The following is a 10,058-nucleotide window of genomic DNA, read 5'->3' as shown; positions in this document are numbered from 1 at the left end:
GATAAGTTTGGGTGTATTTGATAAGCCTATATTTGTACATATTTTCATACCTCTAACTTGATGATTTTGGGTAACAATGTTTTTGGAATTAGCATGGTATTGCATTAATTATGATAAAATTGTCTTGCAAGATGATTTGGAGCTTAATTGTGCAATTTTATAGAGGAATTCGATTTAATTGATCAAGATAATCATAGAGGAAGGACGATGCAGCAATGATGCTCCATGATGTATCCATGAAGGAGAGAATCCATTGAAATCGAATTTGATATGTATGCACAAAAATCGGAAAATTTCTTGTTTTGATATAGTTCCCGTATTTTGGGCATAACTTTCTGCCTACAACTCGGATTGAGGTGATTCAAACGGATAACTAAAGCTAAGAGATAGGGATACAACTCTTGTATTTATAACTCAACCTAATTCCGTCGCCAACCAAGTGCAATTCGAGCTACAAGTTTCAGGTCTAGTAGTTGGCAGTGTAGAAGAGATAAAAATTCAACTGAGATAAAGACTAAGAGACCTAATTTGTGTTGAATTAGGAGTCTGCATTGAGAAGCAATTGAGGGGAGGCTGCACTATAAAAATGACCATAGACTTAAGGCAAATGGGCATATCCTTAGAGAGAACTCAACAGAGAAGAGAAGAAGAAGCAGTCTCAACACATCGAAAGAGAAGATGAAGCAATTTCAACATGCCAAAGAAGGAGAGGAAGAATCTGAATTCAAGAGGGAGAAAAGCTTAGTTGTTGCACTTGTCTTCTACCTTCAAAGGCTAAAGTTTTCTTGTTATTCTATTCATTCTTTGATGTGTTCTTGTTGTGTTTCCCCTTTAATTTTCTTGAGTATGTTGAATTTAATGATGTCTAGCTAAATTCTCTTAGTTAGGGTTTAGATAGATTTTGATCTTAAGATTATATAGTTATTTGTTTAATTCAATTCAAGACATTTATTATTTGCATGAGGAATTTTTATTGTTATGCTTAATGTTTTAAAAGAATTGGCCAATCTTTTAATGATTTGATGATTCATGCATGACTAATCAAAAGATTGTTATGAATTAGATCCCTAGGCAATAAAAATCGCATGATAGACTATGATATCGAAAGATGATTAGATCATGTGTGGGAATCAAGGAAGCTTAGTGAGTCAAATCCCCTTCTATGATTAGAGGTTTCCAAAGAAATAAATGTTTATTTTTTCTTTTTGACAACCACTTATAAATTTGATGATAGAATTGGATTAATAAAGGATTAATATGACTTGCGAAAGCTTATTAATTAATTTAGGAAAATTCACCATCACATGCAAGTAACTTTAATATACCTTTGGGTAATTTCGGTCTTGAGTTGGATTAAATAGATAATTATATAACCTTGATTTAATGAAATCTAAACCCTAGCTGCATTCATCCATCAATTCAGTTTTTATTAAGTTATTGGATTTGCGATCTCAATTATGTGATAAAATTAAAGCAACTTAGATGCCAACCCCAGGATAAGTAGTGGAAAGGAGACCTTCTACCATCAGAACATATTAATTCTTAAGGGTGCAATTTCCAGCTTGGACTAATTCAGCTTGCAATTTTATACGGGTTGGGCTTGGATTTTTGGTCTTCAAACTGGGCCTGGGCTAAAAGTTTGGGTTTTCTTAATTTTCAAGTCTAGCCTGGGCCTAACCCTTGGATAGCCCAAGCCTAGGCCAAACCCAGCTCGACATTATCCCAGCCCAACTAAATACATACATACATGTGTGTGTATGCATACATGCAACATAAACACATGGATTTATGTTTAATTTTAGGGTCTGTTTGGTTTGCAGTTGGAATCAGAATCAAAATGGTCTATTCCCATAGTCTATTTGGTTCAGACAGGAATGAGAATGAGAATTTGAATCAGAAGGAATGGAATTTCATTCCCAAGGGAGGGGGAGGGAATGCTCATTCCCTCAATGGGGGAATACCATTGCACCATGAATGGGAATGGGATTCCAATTCTGCCCAATCAAACAATTGGAATCAGAATAGCCCATCACCCCTATTCCCATGAAACAAAATGGGGCCTTAGTGTGAGATCATTGACTAACCAGAGCCCGGCCCATGCCCATGTCCAACCCAAGTACCTCTAAATTTTAGTATGGACTGGTCTTGAATTATACAGATTGGCTTGACCTTGGGCTTGGGCCAGACTTGGGCCTTAAACCCAATTCTTATGGTTGACGCTGGTCACCTGGGTTGAGCGTAAACCAGGCCCAGCCTGCGTGATTTACACCCCTAATAGTTCTTATATAAGTTATGAAAAACAACCTAAATACAGAAATTAAACTTATTGTACCGGTACCATGACATGAACCTTGAGTCAAATCTTGAACCTTGAGCAATTTTTAATGTTGCACGCTACCTGGATGCAACATTACAAACATTAGTGGTGCAACATTATGGAGCTCATGTTGCAACATTTACAGCTATAAGTGCATATTTTATGCTACCACCACAGATAATTGTGTTTCTATACCATTAAATTTACTATAGATCGTCTGTCCCTTTGGTTCGAACACCTTCTGTTTTGATATTTACTGTTATTTAAACTTAATTATGAATAAATAAAAATCGTCCAACCAATCGAACCAACATTGTTGCTAAACCCAAGTTAAAAAGCTTGACAAAAAGACAGTTCGATTACAATTCTCATCTTAAAACATTAGTTAAATCCTTGAAAATTAAAACTCAAATGATACATAAAGCCATTACCTAGTAGGAAAAATCCGGAAAGAAAATTCAATTTCTGTGTTCTACATCAAATATATATATAAATATGCAACATTTTGGATATAAGCCGGATTCTTACTTCTTATAGTGGTCGGTTTGGTCCGAAACCAATAGACGTATACATGGTCTAAATGTGGTATCCAGACTAGTGTATCTCCTGCAAAGATTTTGCTTTAAATTAGGCCCTGTTTGGCATGTCTTTTCATGTGGGCTGTCAGTTTTTTAGAAGTTTGGTAATTCGTGTTTTGGTCTTTTTTTGTTTGGTTGATAAAATATTTAATTGTTGAAAGCCGTAGGCCTGAAAAGATACACAAAGCCCATTTTAGGCTATTTTCAGGAAGCTGCAAATGAAGTGTTTCACCTTTTTTTCAATTCATTTTTGTGCAGAAAGACATGTCTTAACCAAATGATCTTCAAATTATTAAGATCTTAATACAAAAAATTTACATCATTTTTTGACAGTCAAAACTTCTATAAAATCTTTAAAAAAAATTACCAAACAAGCTCTTAAATTCTATGGGGAAAAGCTGACTTCATCCAATCATTCAAGAGCATCTATGACTTGTGTTTTTTTTTCTTAATTTTTTTCTTGTCTTTTTCAAGACAGGAGCAAATTTTCACCAACAAGTGTACGAAGATTGAAGATTTGGTCAACTAAAATGTGAACAGAATTTAATTGCTTTAGAAAATTGCAAGTAGTATTAGGTTGTTCCTTTTTTTTTTTTGCTTAATATATTATATTTTTTCGGTGGATAAGTTGTGTTAGGTCTCCTTTTCTTTAAATTAGCCTTCTTTCGCTTTTAAGGCATTAATTTACTGTCTATGAAGAAATTAAAAACAATGAAAACCTTGATTTAAAACATGTAAATCCTGGATTTGGTGACATGTGTTCCCATGATAAGGGAGGATACATTGAAGTAACAGAATCATAACTAATCCCTAAAGAAGTCAATGGAAAACAGAAAAGAAATTGATTAATGAAGCTCACCCTTTATTACTTAAATATTAATTTTCTGTATTCCCCTCTTTCAGAGGGACAGAGAGGAGGAGCTGTTCCTGTCCCCAGCACCTGGTTAGGTTTCAACATAGAAAAAGAAAAGTTTGTCTGCAATGGAATTTCATTTGTATGCATAAATGAGAAAGTGCAAATTTTGATCCAATTTTGCTTTAGTTAGTTTCAGGTTTTATTTCAAGGCAAAATTCTGAAACCTCTTCTGAAATTTTTGACCTTTGTTGGAACAATCCTCCATAATTTAGTAATTGTAACTACCTCTTTTGAACTTTATGGCACAGTTGCAAGTGGATTCCTCTGTTAGAATCCTTTAACAAGATGCGCAAAAATGTCCATGATACCCATGCAATTACTATATATTGAGGTTGGTTTCTCCAAAAAAAAAAAAAACAAATTTTATAAACAACAAAAAAATTAAAGAATTTAAGTGATTAATAGTAAGAGTGGATTTGAAAAATAAATAAAATTCTAAAAAGAAATTAGAATGGTTTGGGATAGCGATTCATATGGAAAGGAAATTTGAAAAATAAGCATCTTGTTCAAAAGCAACCGCAAGGGTATTTTAGACATTTTATGCCTATTTTTATAATATTTTAATAACAAAGAGGGTCTAATTGCAACTATGTCAGAAAGTTTAAGAGATGTGATTGCAATTACTAAACTTCAAGAAAAGTTTCAGCAAACCCTTTATTTTATCATCTCCAATGCAAAACAGAAAAAAAAAACAAAAAAAAAAAAAAAAAACAAGACAAAAATCAAAACAGAAATGAACTAGAATTTGCATTGACGATTTGCACTCCCATGCTTTTGCATTGGTACGTGTAATGAAATCGCAACAATTATGTCCTCTAGCTTCCCCATGCTTTTAAGGAATTTCCTCTCTTATTTTGTATAATACCAAAGACAGGATTAAATATTACTTCTAATTATGTGCATCCAATAATATGTTCACAGAGCAGAGTAGTAGCAGACCACCGAACCCCAACTCACATAATTTTATCGGTCTCTATCACATTGTCACTGAATTTCTACAGAACAAAACCAAAAAGAAAAAATTATTTGCATCCAAAGTACAATCTTGTATATTCACATATTAGTAGTAGATTACCAAACTTTGACTCATATGCTTCTACCGAGTTCTATGACATTACCACTGATTGTCAGGACATACAAATGCACTGCACTGTTGTTGTTTTATATTTATTAATTTTACTTTCATGTCACACCACAAATAATCCCATTCCCTCAATCCTTTTAGTTCCAGATATCTATTCTAAGGGCCTGTTTGGTTTGCAGTCGGGATTAAATTTCTCCAGAATTGATGAAATGGAAGTGATATTTTCCCATATTTTATTTGGTTCAGACAGGAATGAGAATTAGAATCAGTAGGAATGGGATTTCATTCTCAATGAAAGGGTTGGTAGGGAATCACCATTCCTCAAATGGGCCGGGGAATGTCATTCCAACAGAAATGGGAATGAGATTCCAATTCCATCCAACCAAACAGTCTCTATAATTCAATGTACTATAGTCACCATAATTAATAAAACTGCCATTTTTTTAATTAAGCTATTATAGTTCTTTCTAGCTAGCTATTACATAATTTCATGAAGAAAGGAGGGAGAGAGAGATTCATGTCAAAGAAAATGACAAGTACCAAAACCTATCACCTTCACTTGCTACCATTTATTTGCTCAAAATTCAGTGTTCAGACAGCAACTACTCTAAATCTATATAAAGCTCCTTTACAAGAGGTGTAAGATCCACATCTCTCAATCAAGAAATGGATTACTCAAGAAAGCAGCACTTGATCTTGCACCTTCTAGTGTTTCTAGTGTTAAACAATAGCCCCCTGCTGACTTGCAGAGATTGGGTTCGTCATACCTTCGTGGTAAGTTCTATATATATATATATATATATATATAGATGACTGAGACAAGCTAATTAGCGCATTATTAATTCTAACCCTACAACATTCATATTCTGGTATTTAGATTGAGGAAACGCCTTACACAAGGCTGTGCAGCACGAAGAAATCCTGACTGTAAATGGGCAATTTCCGGGGCCTACTCTACATGTTCATAGGGGAGATACGTTGATCGTCGATGTTTATAACAAGGCAAAACATAACATCACCATTCACTGGTACGTACGTACACATCTCCAATGTCCACCATTTCTATATCAAAGTTAATTATTTTCACTTGTTTACTAAGAGTTTGGATCTCTGATCATCTCTGTGTATGAGAGAGAGACTTAAACAATTGTATGTTGCAGGCATGGAGTGAGGCAACCGAGGAATCCATGGTCGGATGGGCCTGCATATATTACGCAGTGCCCGATTCAACCTGGAGGAATGTTTTCGTACGAGATCATATTTTCCAAAGAGGAAGGGACATTGTGGTGGCACGCTCATACCGATTGGAATCGAGCCACTGTCCACGGCGCCATCGCCATTTATCCCAAGCATGGAACTGCCTACCCTTTCCCCAAGCCTGTTGCAGAACAAGCCCTCATACTAGGCAAGTACAGAAGTACTCTTCCTTGTATATATTCACACACAAATCACTCCTTTGAAGTTCCCATCAGCCGGAGGATTTTATTAGAATTGAAATTTGCCACTTGGATAGATATGCTGACATGTTGGACACGACGTGGACTCAATTCCTCTGATGATACCACCAAAGCTCTGACTTGAGATATAATTAGATTAACACATGCAAATATATTATGTCTCAAATTAATGTTTGATGTACATTAATTATCAATTATTAATACTGCAGGAGAGTGGTGGAAGAGAGATGTAATGCAGGTGCTACGGCAAGCCCTTAGAACGGGAGGTCAACCCAATATCTCTGATGCTTTCACCATAAACGGACAACCAGGTGATCTCTTTCCATGCTCAAAATCAGGTACCAAACTGCTCATTAATTAGCTCCATCTGTCCTAGTAGCTAGAAGTCCAACTAACTAATTAAAAAAGAAGAATTAATTGCTTCTTTAATTAATTCTTCAATGATTCAGCTGATATCTAATTTCTACTCTTGTTTTGAATGTAGGAACATTTAAGCTTCCTGTGGAACAAGGAAAGACCTATCTACTCCGAATAGTCAATGCTGCAATGAACGACAATCTCTTCTTGGCCATCGCTCAACATAAACTTACAGTCGTGGGAAGAGACGCTAACTACAACAAGCCACTAACAAGAGACTACATCTTGATATCCCCAGGCCAGACCATTGACGCCTTGTTAGAGGCCAATCAACCACAAAACCAGTACTACATCGCTGCCAGAGCTTACTCCAGTGGTCAGGGTGTCAACTTCGATAACACGACCACCACAGCAATTCTCCAGTACTCTGGCAGTGGCAACTACGCTGCAACGTCGCCCCCATATTCTCTGCCCTTTCTCCCTTTCTACGACACAAATGCCGCAGTTGTCTTCACCAACGCTCTGAGGAGCTTAGCAAATGAAGAGCACCCCATCGATGTTCCATTAACTGTGGACACTCGAATCATCACCACAATTTCCGCTAACACCTTCCGGTGCCCATACAATTCATGTCAAGGGACAAACGGGACACGACTGGCTGCTAGCATGAACAACATAAGCTTTGTGAACCCACCGATTGACATATTACAGGCTTATTACTATGGAATAAATGGGGAATTTGGTAGTCGTTTTCCTGATAAGCCACCTTTTGTTTTCAACTACACAGCCCAGAAGGGGCACTGAGGTGAAGTTCCTGGATTATAACTCTGCGGTAGAGCTTGTGTTTCAAGGGACTAACTTGGTTGCAGGAGAAGACCATCCAATGCATCTACATGGCTACAGCTTTTATAAGGTTGGATGGGGTTTCGGGAATTTTGACAAAAATAAGGACCCCTTGAGGTATAACCTCGTTGATCCTCCTGAATTGAACACCATTTTGGTCCCCAAGAATGGGTGGAGTGCCATTAGATTCCGAGCAGATAATCCTGGTATTTTAACTCTCTCTCTCTCTCTCTCTCTCTCTCTCTCTCCCGATCGAGCTGCTTTGTAATGTTGGTGGGTTTTGTTCTTTCAGGGGTGTGGTTCATGCATTGCCATTTAGAACGTCATCTTACGTGGGGAATGAATGCTGTGTTCATAGTAAAAGATGGTGAACAGGAAGAAGCTCGCCTGCTTCCTCCATGTCCCGGTCTGCCACCCTGCTAAATCTATTGTATTCCTCGTCTCTGAGGTTTTGTTGAATCTATAATCCTCCATGAAAGCGTTTCGTTCTTCCAAGACATGCTCCCTTGTTTGTATCCTTTGTAATTTCATGACACATCTTATTTGTGGTTTCTAATGGAATTCTGTTTCTCGGTCTGCCCATTTGCAAGCTTGAAAGTTGAAACTGAGTAAATTGTTGGCAGATTTTCTGAGCCTATGAATTCTATTTGCATAAGGTTGTCAATGGTTCCAATTATATGAGTCCGAGTTTGAAATTCGACCTGATTAAACCAGTAGTTTTGGATCTAATAAATAACCAGCTATGTTTATACTTGGATCAGATGGATCCACCTCAATCCAATCCAATTAAGATCCCACTCTGATAATATTAATATGAAGTGCATGGGTTTACAAAAATAAGAATTTCTTGAATTTTAAATATTAGGGATTCTAACAGATAAGGGCAACTTTTTGCCCCAATAGCAACAAAAATAACACATTTAGAAGAATTACAATTTCGAATTAGCTTTTTCTGAAAAATATCAAATAAAAGCACTTAAATACGAGGTCTTTATATGTATGCCATAGAAATTGTATTCGTATTTTTTGGACAAAATTACTCTTCTCATTCAAAACGCTCCCCCTCTCTCTGTCTTTCCTTTTCTCGGTCAAAATGAGATGACCTTGGTCACCATTCATCTCTCTCTCTATGTTCTGGAGAAAAACAAAAACAGAGACCATCTCTCTCTCTCTCTCTGTGTTCTGGAGAAAAACAAAAACAGAGACCAACTCTCTCTTTCTCTCTCTCTCTCTGTGTTCTGGAGAAAAACAAAAACAGAGACCATCTCCCTCTCTCTCTCTCTCTCTCTCTCTCTGTTATGGAGAAAAACAAAAACAGAGACATTGTTCTCTTTTGTTAACTCTTCAAAGAAAGATTTCTACTAATCAGATGGGGACGTCGGAAACTTCTTGAGAGCCCTGACCCGAACCGAATCCTAGACGAGGTCAGCGGTGCTTTCGGCATGGGTGTCGTTGGCAGATCATTCTTCCACATATTCAAAGACGTCTACAACTCCCCCAAAAGGCGGACATCTAACCGGCGGTTCTCAATCTGGTCACATGAACGCTCCCCGCATCGGTGGCAGCTTCACCTACTGGGGCGGTTTTTCTCCATCTTCAGTTGCACCATGGTCTATATCCAACAAAAAGAAGACCCTTGGAACTCTATCATTACTGGTGCCACCACCAGCGAGTTCCTCCAGATGTGTCAAGGTTTATTTAAATAAATTATTTTAATACGAGGGTTTATTTAAATATATTATTTTAATACGAGAAAGTGGGAAAATTCCAATATTTCTTAGGTTAAAATAGTCTATATTATAAATTTAATTTTTAAATTTAAACTTAATTTATAAATTTAATTTTTTAAGTTTAAAATTTTGAACCTACCGACCAAGCCAAAAATTAACTCAAACCGATATAACCTGAGTGGCCAATCCCCCAACCTGATCAGGTTGATTTGATTGGCCAAACAACCTACAACTGGATCGAACCAACCCATGAACAATAGTTTAATCTCCAATACTTATTAAAAATTTATAGTGAAAGTACATAATAAATTAAATTTAAAAAGCTAAAAAACAGTAGCTTAAACTCCAATAATTATTGAATACTTTCTATTAAATAACAAAAGAAAAATATATTTCTACATAATTAATGAAAATATATTTATCACTAAAAATAATAAATAATTACTGAAATACAATAAATATTAATTTTAGTATAGATAAATATATAGTAAATAAAGATTAAGTTTTTAAATTATTATTAATAAACGATAATTTTTTTGAAAGTTATTTTCTATAATTATTAATTGGTATAAATGAAATTAGTTATTTACAATATTATTTATTTATTGAAATAATATCATTATTTAAAATTTAAAATATTAATTACTTGTTGAATTTAATAATCCATAAAATTATAGTACTATTAATACATAATTTTGTTATTTCACCTATTTAAAATTTAGTTATATTAAATATTTCATTATTTAAAATATTTAGTTTTTAACTTAATATATTTA

The 10,058-nt window shown here is 35.5% G+C and overlaps 1 pseudogene across 1 annotated transcript; it reads left to right on the top strand.

Annotated features, from left to right (window-relative positions):
- Window positions 1-5,561: 5,561 nt before the first annotated feature.
- Window positions 5,562-8,134, top strand: LOC148879703 (laccase-15-like; annotated as a pseudogene). The gene is made up of 6 exons (XR_016109174.1): window positions 5,562-5,669; window positions 5,773-5,923; window positions 6,056-6,300; window positions 6,562-6,690; window positions 6,837-7,758; window positions 7,845-8,134. The product of XR_016109174.1 is annotated as a laccase-15-like (transcript).
- Window positions 8,135-10,058: the final 1,924 nt, after the last annotated feature.

The sequence above is a fragment of the Nelumbo lutea genome, chromosome 1 (assembly GCF_056320005.1).
Source record: "Nelumbo lutea isolate HS-2025 chromosome 1, American lotus-T2T, whole genome shotgun sequence".
Taxonomy (NCBI): Eukaryota; Viridiplantae; Streptophyta; class Magnoliopsida; order Proteales; family Nelumbonaceae; genus Nelumbo; species Nelumbo lutea.
The sequence above is the reverse complement of the archived record's forward strand: the minus strand, read 5'-3'. Positions and strand labels throughout refer to the sequence as shown.